Raw genomic sequence first — 10,777 nt, 5'->3', positions numbered from 1 at the left:
AAAGAATTATTTGTTATTAACTGGGAAAGAGCGCCAAGGAATTTCATTCACGAAAATTTTTTGGAAAACAATATACTGTTGCCAGTGGTAATCAAGGTCGATTGGAAAACAGAGGGGGGATATAGGCACCTCCCTTCACTGGCACACTCGAATTGCACTGTGATACAAACGCCAACGTTCTGGTAAATACGTGAGTATCACGAAAGATCTGGTGCTTCAGTTCTGAGGTGTTCCTCCAACCTCTTAAAATGTCCTCTTTGTAAAAGGAGATCCTCTTAATCGTATAGTAGAACTATATAGTCAAGATATATGAGTTGAATATTAAACTCAACTAATATTATTTTCAATTCGCTAGCTTTAAATGATAGTCGGTTGAAAAAAGATAAAGTTACCTATACCAATAACTCAGTGGTGACAGTGTCACCATTAAAGTGCGCACCATTTGGGAAACTTTTTTCCCGAAAAGTTTCAATGAAGTTTAACTTAGGCACTTGTTTGTGCTTTAAATTTAACTTAAAATGATGCGGCCAACTGCGACCCACTGACGTTCAGTGTTTGTCAAATTCTACTTTTTTTTTATTTGAAAAAGTGCATTTCTAGATCGAATTTAACAAAAAATTACTTGAAAAAGTTGTGTCTACCGCAATTTTATATCCATATGCCAAATTTTATGCAACTAGGATCAAGTTAACGTTTTGCTTATTTTTGACAGATATCCCCTTTATTTTAAAAAACAAGTTCGGTTAATTATCATCAATTCATGTATACATAACAAACTCATCATGGAGTTTAACTTTTCTGATACATTTTTACTCATACGGACATTTTTAAAGAGAAATTTAAAATGTGCTATAAAAATTTTAACGTGACTGCTGCAAAGTTTCAATCATGATGAGTTCAATTGTTTTCAAAAAAAAAGTTGAATTTGACAAACACTGAACGTCAGTGGGTCGCAGTTGGCCGCATCATTTTAGGTTAAATTTAAAGCACAAATAAGTGCCGAAGTTAGACTTCATTGAAACTTTTCGAAAAAAAAGTTTCCCATATGGTGCGCACTTTAATGGTGACACTGTATACTGTAATAATAATAATAATAAATAATAGTTTAAAGAAATAAAAAAAACACTAACAGCAACACAAACTGAAAAATAAAAATTATTTTGAAACTAATTTAAGATTATGTTCAACATCGATAATAAGTCCTATGGCTTGATGTAACTAATGACTTCCAATAAGTCTCAAATTAGAAGAAATCTATGTACAAAAAAACTAATTTTGTTGTAAAAAACCGTGGGATCTGTCAAACTATATTTTTATTATGATTCCAATCTGGCAAACAGCTTCTAACCAAGTGTTTATAACAATGGATATTTAGCACCCTAAGCTTTTTAGAACAAAATGATTTTTTTTGTAAATATATTATTTCTGAGTTCAGACTTATTAAAAGTAATTAGTTACATCAAGTCATAGGACTTATTATCGATGTTTAACACAATCTTAAATTATTTTCAAATTATTTTTTATTTTAATTTTTTAGTTTGTTTTGCTATTAAAGCGTGTTTTTTAATTTTTCACAACTATCATTAATTTTTCACTTTTTAGTTTGGCTTGATATTTCTATCTCATTTGTTTGAGTACATTTCTTTCATGTCCCCCCCCTTTTATTTTTTCAACGGGTCAACTCAAAAAATTGAAATTTGAGATAATGAAATTAATGTATGAATACTTTATTCTGAAGTGAAATTGACAGATGAAACTTTCAAGATGGCGACTGGGCGTCATCCGGGGAAAAAATTGAATGGAAAGGATGGTCTTGCCACACATCATTTTGAAGCTCCTGACGAATACTTCACAACCCTAGAATATGAAGTCAATGTCTTCACTTTCTATAAAATGGCGGAACATTTAATAATTTCCTGAAAACAAACACATTAATATCGATATTTCTAGAAATATTCTTTTTTATCTGCCATATGGTAATTCCAACAAGCCGATAAAGTTTGTTAAGTTATTTTTTGTATATAAAAACAACAAAAAAAGTCAGTACGACAATGAACATCATTGTTCAGTTAGAATATTCTCATTTAGTTTTCGGTTTCCCTGGTAGAAAGGTACCAAGTCAACAATCTCTAAAATGGTCAGTTCTCGTCCATTGGAAGAAAAAATTGAAGCGATTTTTATTTACGGTGCGATGCATGACTTTCACGAGACCGAAAGGATTTTCAATGAACGTTTTCCGAATCGTTCTATCTGTAGAAAATATTTGAGGAAACTTGGTATCACAACTACTGGTAGTGTACATAACAAAAAGCCCCCAGGTCATCCGTCCATTCCAGAAGAACAGCAAGTGCAAATAATTGGTGAGATGGTAGTAAATCCTGAACAGTCTACTTATTCCGTTGCGAATGTTTGTGAGGTGTCTCCTTCTACTGTGTGGAGACTTTTGAAGAGAAATAGGTATCATCCATACAAAATTAAAATGGTACACCAATTAACCCTGCCCCTGATCGAAGAACAGAATTCTGCGAAATCATGACGGAAACCATTGCAAGGCATCCTACTTATCTCACAATATTTATTTTAGTGACGAATGTTCGAATGTACTTTTTTTTAAACGGCAATGTTTACAGACACAATTGTCGTTATTGGAGTGACACCAACCCTAACGTTTTCCGGGAAACACATACCCAATATCAAAAAAAAAATAACATTTGGGCAGGAATATTGGGAACCCATATGGTAGGATATCTATTTATTGATCAAAATTCAACAGGGTAACTGTATTTGAATATGCTGGAAAGTACTGTTGACCCTCTCATCACTGAAATCGTCGAAGCGAATCCTAATGAATTCGATATGGATATTGTATACCAATAAGATAGATCACCATCACATTACTCCAGACAAGTGCGAAAATATTTGGATACTACTTTTCCCTGTCGTTGGTTTGGCCGTTGAGATCCTACAGAATGGCCAGCCCGCTCGTCAGATTTGACACCTTCGGACTTTTTTTTAATGTGAAGTAAAAGGTGTACGAAATTGAACCTGCTTCAATATTGTATATACCGCCGAGAATAATAAATATTTGTAGAGATATTGATGTTACTGTGTTCGAACATGTTCGGCGTGAAATATCGGATAGGCTGTTCATATGTCAAGAAGTTCAACGCAACCATTTCGAGCATCTTCTGAACTGACCTCAAGCTTATTACCTCATATTATGCAGTTGAATGTCAATGTATTCAGGCAATGAGGAAAAGTTCCGCCATTTTGTAGTGGTTGAAGTTATTGACATTATATTCTGGGGTTGTGAAGTATTCGTCAGGAGCTTCAAAATGATGTGTCACAAGACTCCCGTCTTCATTTATTTGGCGCCCAGTCGCCATCTTTAAAGTTTAATCTGTCAATTTCACTTCACATTAGTTTCATTATCACAAATTTCAATTTTTTGAGTTGACCCGTTCAAAAAATAAAAGGGGGGACATTGAAGAAAATCAGTGTATAGTCAAGTTATATGAGTTGAATATCAAAGTCAACAAATATTATTTTCAATTCGCTATCTTTAAATGATAGAGAGTCGGTTGGAAAAAGATCAAGTTACCTATACCATTAACCAACTATATATACTGTATACTAAATAATAGTTTGAGAAAATAAAAAACACGCTTCAATAGCAACACAAACTAAAAAATATAAAATATTTCGAAACTAATTTAAGATTGTGTTCAACATCAATAATAAGTCCTATGGTTTGATGTAACTAATGACTTCGAATAAATCTATTTACAAAAAAATAATTTTGTTGTAAAAACCCGTGGGATGCTTTAAATTATATTTTTATTATGGCTCCAATCTGGCAAACAGTTTTTAAGTGTTTATAACAATGGATATTTAGCACCCCCTCCTTTTTCATAACAATTTTTTTTTGTAAATAGATTTATTCTGAGTTCAGACTTATTAAAAGTCGTTAGTTACATTCAAGCCATAGGACTCATTATCGATGTTGAACACAATCTTGAATTATTTTTTATTTTTCAGTTTGTGTTGCTATTAAAGCCTGTTTTTCATTTTTTCTAACTATTATTTATTTTCCGCTTTTAAGTTTAGCTTGCTATTTCCATCTCATTTTTTTGTTTGGAAGTGGTTGACAATGTTTCGTGGTGCATTTTATTAGTTGGAACTTCCTTTGTCTAATATGATATAACTTGATTTGAAGTTCGTGAAAGGATCTGTAAAAAATTGAAAAGATTAGCTGAAAAATAAAAATTTTACTGAGGAAAAAACTGAAATCACAATGAAAAAAAAATACGAGCAACAACCAAAAACTATTAACACGAGCTGAAATAAAAAAAAATAACAAGAAATAAAAATTAAATATTGAAAGATTCCAAACCAAGTTACTTCACGACGTTTCGATTGTTAGTATCCACAATCGTCTTCGGGTGATAACTGGACTGATTCTCCGAGAGATTACTATTTATAGGTCATTCGAGTGCTTTCACCTATCCCCTCTTCCCTCTCACCGCTTCATTAGTTTTATCGGGAGCTGACCGTTTGGTGGGAGTTGGTCAAGTTCCGCTTGATTAGATGTTTCTATATATTACGTATCTCTACGCTAGCTTGGCTAAACGCGTTGTTTGACATATATGCAGCTTCTTTGAATTTTCTCCTAAGCCAGAGCCCACTTGATATTATGTTGATGACTCCAAAACCATCGCTGTGTGTGTTTCTTGTGCTCGGCACTTTCAATGACCTCTTAGTTTCACCGATGTATGATTTTTCGCACTCGCAGGTTATTTCATTGTAATATCAGTTTTTTCCTTAATGAAATTCTTATTTTTCAGCTAAACTTTTTAATTTTTTACATATTCTTTCACGGATTTCAAATCAATTTATATCATATTAGACAATGGAAGTCCGAACTAATGAAATCCATCTCATTTGTTTAAATATGAAATATATACGCAAGCGCAGACAGTGTGGTTGTCTCACTTGCTCTCACACAGAGACTATGTGAGGAAATCATTCAATCCTGGCGATCCTTATCAGGATAATGAGATAAAATTATGAAATTATTGTATGGTTACCGATTCTTGATGAGTGTACAAAGTTTAAAATACATCTGTCTGTTTAAAGTTAGTCAAAATCGAGTTCAGGGGAGTCGATTACAAGCAAACATACAAGTGAAGCTAATAAAAGCGTGTTTATAAAAAAAGCGAGTTTGCTTTAGACCACACGACTGAAGTTCAAAAGTTGAAACATATGCGAGTTAAGGACTAACGAGGTCTTACCTTTTAACGTATGATTGCTATATATATGTATATATATATATATATATAAACATTCGTTAATAATTTTTTTATTTTTATTATTTTCATTATCGGATACTTCAATAATTATTGGTTGATTGTAAGACCGACACAATAGGCTTATGGTATAAGAACTAAGATGCATATGTTTTCGAATGAAAATTAGAAAGATATTTAGAGAAAACTGCATCGAATGTTGTTTCATGTGTTGTGGTAGGATCATTTCTGTTATTATTCATTTGTAATTCTAATTTATTTTGTAGAAAGTTTACCAGGAGTTGTCCATTTTCTGACGCGAAATTAATATTGAAATATCGTTCTAAAATTAGTGGCAACGTATGATAGTTTCATTCAAATTTTTCAAAGCCTTGTTGACCGTAAATGTGTGCTCACACCTCTCTCTATCCCTCTCCTGTCCCTACTGTAATATAACAAAACTCTACCTCTTTCAATTTTCAATAACTCATCCTCCCTCCCAATTTCCGTTTGCCTCCCTCGATCACACTTTTCGTAATGTTCTCGTCGCGCATTCACCAGTTTACTCCCCAAGTCAAGCGCGCATAAGAAGTTTTACTTCAAAAAAAGAAATTATTTTTTAGCGTTCTGTTATCTTTAATAAAATATAAAACATCATTGCGTTACATTTTCGGTATGTCGTTTCTTGCCTCAAGAGTTCCCATCAAAGTTATTTTTCTTCCTGCTCCCGGCCGTTACCGCCGCAATCGCTATGTCCCTGCACTTCAAATCTGTAATATCTGTGAAATAAAGTGATGAACTTTATTTTTTATATTTTCAAGATGGAGACTGGGCGCCATGTGGAAAAAACAATAAATGGAAAGGGGGTTTTGTGACACATTTGAAGCTCCTGATAAATGCTTCACAACCCTAGAATGTAATGTCAACTACTACGAAATGGCGGAACTTTTAATAATTGCCTGAATACATTGACCTTTAACTACATACTATGAGGTAATAAGCTTGAGGTCGGTTCAGAAGATGCTCGAAATGGTTGCTTTGAACTTCTTGACATATGAACAGCCTATCCGATATTTCACGCCGAACATTTTCAAACACAGTAACGTCAATATCCCTACAAATATTTATTATTCTGTGCCGTATATCCAATATTGACGCAGGTTCAGTTTACTACACCTTTTGCTTCGAATATCCCCATAAGAAAGTCCATTGGTGTCGAATCTGGCGAGCGGGCTGGACACTCTGTAGAACATCGACGGCCAATCCCACGACCGGGAAAAGTAGTATCCAAATAGTTTCTTACTTGTCTGGAATAATGTGGTGGTGCTCCATCTCCATCTCCATGACAAGGTCAACAGTAGATTCCAGCATATTCAAATACACTTCCCCTGTTGAACTTTTGATCAATAAATAGAGGTCCTACAATATGGTTTCCCAATATTCCTGCCCAAACGTAAATTTTTTCTGGATATCGGGAATGTGTTTCCCGGAAAACTTGAATGTACATTCGTCACTAAAACAAATATTGTGGAGATAGGTAGGATGCCTTGCAATGGTTTTCGTCACGATTTCGCAGAATTCTGTTCTTCGATCAGGGTCATCTTCAGTTGATTGGTGTACCATTTTAATTTTGTATGGATGATCTTGCCCTCTTCAAAAGTTTCCACACAGAGAGGGAGACACCTCACAAATATTCGCGACGGAATAAGTAGACTGTTCAGGACGTACTACCATCTCACCAATTATTTGCACTTGCTGTTCTTCCGGAATGGACGGATGATCTGGCGGCTATTTGTTATGTACACACGTCCAGTGGACGAGAATTGACCATTTTAGAGATTATCGACGTGGTACCTTTCTACTAGTGAAACCGAAAACTAAATGAGAATTATTCTAACTGAACAATGATGTTCATTGTCGTACTGACATTTTTTGTCGTTTTTATGAACAAAAAATAACTCAACAAATCTTATCGGGTCGTTGGAATTGCCGTATGGCAGATAAAAAGGAATGTTTTTAGAAATATCGATATTAATGTGTTTGTCTTCAGGAAATTATTTAATGTTCCGCCATTTTGTAGTAGGTGAAGATATTGACTTCATATTCTAGGGTTGTGAAGTATTCGTCAGGAGATTCAAAATGATATGTCACAAGACCCCCCTTTCCATTTAATTTTTTTTCCAGATGGCGCCCAGGCGCCATCTCAAAAGTTTCTTTTGTCAATTTCCCTTCAAAATAAAGTATTCATGCATTAATTTCATTATCCCAAATTTCAATTTTTTGAGTTGACCCGTTCGAAAAATAAAAGGGGGGGGGGATTGAAGAAATGCACTGTATACATACCGCTTACAGTATTGAAATGAAACCAGGACTGGCATCCGAAGAATCTGCTGATAAAAAATGAAAAGGTTGAAACTAAATACATCCTGAATTGGACTCTTTCTTATTAATATCAAAAAGAGCTTTCCAGTGGAAAATTATATCTTGAATGAAATAGAATTACTCTTAAAAATATCAAGCAAAAATTGTTTACAAATTTTGATTCACCCACTATAAAAAAAAAAAGATTTTAATAAAATTATTTTCAATACATCTGCTTATTGTCGTTATTCATGACGTTACTTCGAACGGCTGCGTAAATGATCATACAATGTCGTATTTTTCAAAAGTACTTTTTCTTCGACAAAATATTGAAAGTTTTATACTTATTTATGAAAATTTTGATTTGCCACGCTTTTATTCGGTAACCTGTATACTGGAGAATATTTCATGAAAGCCTTTTATGCTTTTATATAAAACGTTTTTAAATAACTTCATTCCTTCATTACAAATTTCCAATGGCAGCTCGAAATGACACTATTTTTTTGATTTTTTGGTTTGATGTAACTTCTGAAGTTTTGCTCAGCATCAGCAGTAATAATAATTTGATAAAAGGAACTTCATCTTAGAATGCAGTATGCACGAATTTTTATCGATTGAGTTTCATGTACGAATATATATGTTGGGATTATTTCCGGAAAATCAAAATGATAATATTAACTAAAAAATCTGGTTTCAAAATCCAAATTTTAGAATTTATCGGCTAAGAAGTTTTATGGCTTTCAATCGCTGTAAAACTCTGTTAACGCTGCTTCAACTGTTTCATCGTGTTTATACTTTAAGGAAAATAATATCAATAATCTATAAATAACATTATTCCGCCTGCATTGACAGTGATGTCATGGAAAAGTGCAAGATAAAATTGTAAGCTCCTGAAATTCTATGTTTAAAATTTAAATTGAATTAGTATATTGTACAATGCGTGAGAAAAACGACATATTTCTCACGAGCGCAAATTAAGCACTGTACTTTTTCTACGGTTGCGTTGTTTTCAAGTATTGAAAACTAAAATACATATATAATAATACTTGTATGTCAACAAGTCATTTTTATATTTCACTTAAAATAGTAATTAACAGTTATATTTGAACAATTTTGTAAAGTAATTCCTGGTAGGTCGTTTTGTTTCAACATGCTTTCTGTAATTGAAGTATTAGCTGCGGTCGAAGTTGAAGTTGATGGGGAAACGTACTGAGCTTCCACAGCATTGTTGTGTTCAGGTTTTAATGGCGCTGAAGGCTGAATGGATTCTACTATACTTTTTGAAATTTTCATTTTGTTAGCTATGGAGTTGTTGATATAAGATTCAGCAACATTGCTGGATTTCCAACCCTCATGGTGTTTTAAAGTTAAAAGATCTGCCCCTGCATTAACAACATGGTTCGGCAATTGCAAAAATTTCGCTATTTCTTTCGCCATGGTGCCAAGTTTATTTATCCCCACAGGCTGTTTCGTACATTTACTATTTTTGTATTTTTTTTAAAAAAACGTGTTTAATTTGTGCATGTCGAAGCTTCACATATTTTTTTAAATTTGGTAGAATTCTCCTGTGACTGAAATTTCTAGGAACCTTGGTTTTAGTATTGGGTAATTTTATTAAAAGGGCCGAATTAAGATCTTCCATGTCATCAACTTTTAATTTTCGAAGTTCATCACAACGGCATGCCCCTGTAAGGCCAATAGCTAAAGCAGCCTGAAATCAAAACCAAACATTAATTTTTCGATAACAATTTAAAAAATTTCAATTCATACCTTTATCAGCAAATACTTTTCATCAGGTGCATCTTTTAAAAATTGTTGAATTTCTTCAGAAGTTAATGTTTTTGACTGTTTTGGAGCATATTTTTCAGATTTGCGTTTTAAAAATCTACGTAGTTTTACGTATTTTGATATATCAACACAGTTTTTAATAATTAAGGTACCCCTCAGCATCGAGTACTGAGACCATAATGTTGATGAATTCAATCTTCTTGACAACTCTTCAAAATAAACTAACAAGGTATTTTCGGGACAAGAATTTACCTTTATTTCATTTTCCAGTCCATAAAGTTTCTGTAAGCGATTTCATATTTTTCTCTTCATGTGCTTGGTAGCAAATTATTGCAAACATCTATATTGGTTTCTGAACAATTTCTGGAGGTATATTTTCCAACTCTAAATCTTCGTATTCCATTATATTCAATCTATATATATATAAAAGAAAGTGGTGTTAGTTACACTATTTATAACTCAAGAACGGATGAACCTATTTTGCTGAAAATTGGTGGAGTGGTAGCTTAGAACAAGGAGAGGGACATAGGATACTTTTTATCTCGTTCGACCGCGTTTCCGTGAAGTCACCAAGAAGTCACTATAAAACGTGGTATAGCAAAAACGCATCTGCCATAGAATAACAAAAATGGTAAATGACAGCTAAACGTAATATTGTCAATGGTTAATGAAGGCAATTGATGATGGAAATGGTGGTTTATATTTCCTGGATGCCCCTGATGGAACTGGTAATACATTCCTGATGTCATTAGTTTTAGCTACTGTTCGTGCGAGATCCAACATTGCGCTTGCAGTTGCTTCTTCTGGAATAGCAGTCACATTGTTAGAAGCATGCAGTACGGCTCATTCAGCATTAAAATTGCCGTTAAATTGTCAAACTATTGAAGAACCAACATGTAATATTTCAAAAAACTCCGCAATGGCCAAAGTTTTATTAGCATTGGAAATAATCATAAGGGACGAATGCACAATGGCGCACAAACGTGCATTGGAAGTACTTAACCGAACATTGAAAGATCTACGCAATGACTCGAGATGTTTTGGAGGTGCCATGATTTTACTGTCTGGCGATTTCTGTCAAACACTGCCAGTATTTCCAAGATCAACGGCTGCCGACGAAATAAACGCTTGCCTCAAATCATCGAATCTATGGCGCTATATGAAGAAACTTCAGTTGACAACATGAGTTGACAAACATGAGAGTTGCATACATCTGCTGAAGATTTCTCTGAGCAATTGCTGACTATCGGTAATGGTCGAGTACCGGTCGACGAATGGAGCGGATTGATTTCATTTCCTTAGAATGTCTGTAACTTTGTCTCATCGAAAGACGAACTTTCCAG

General features: G+C 33.8%; 1 protein-coding gene across 3 annotated transcripts in view; it reads left to right on the top strand.

Annotated features, from left to right (window-relative positions):
- Nucleotides 1-10,777, top strand: part of LOC111509284 (uncharacterized) — a 101,242-nt gene that overhangs the window by 22,124 nt on the left and 68,341 nt on the right. The window contains exon 1 of one of the 3 annotated variants that reach the window (XM_074170590.1): nt 52-190. The exons of the other annotated variants lie outside the window; for them this stretch is intronic. The gene's annotated coding sequence lies outside the window, so the exon portion shown is untranslated. Of the gene's footprint in view, nt 1-51; nt 191-10,777 lie in introns of those variants that run through there. 3 annotated transcript variants of the gene reach the window in all.

This window comes from Leptinotarsa decemlineata, unplaced genomic scaffold (genome assembly GCF_025532065.1).
Source record: "Leptinotarsa decemlineata unplaced genomic scaffold, Ldec_3_MD MMD2_P_RNA_scaffold_9, whole genome shotgun sequence".
Taxonomy (NCBI): domain Eukaryota; kingdom Metazoa; phylum Arthropoda; class Insecta; order Coleoptera; family Chrysomelidae; genus Leptinotarsa; species Leptinotarsa decemlineata.
Note: the sequence above shows the minus strand (reverse complement) of the source record. Positions and strands in the feature narration are given on the sequence as shown.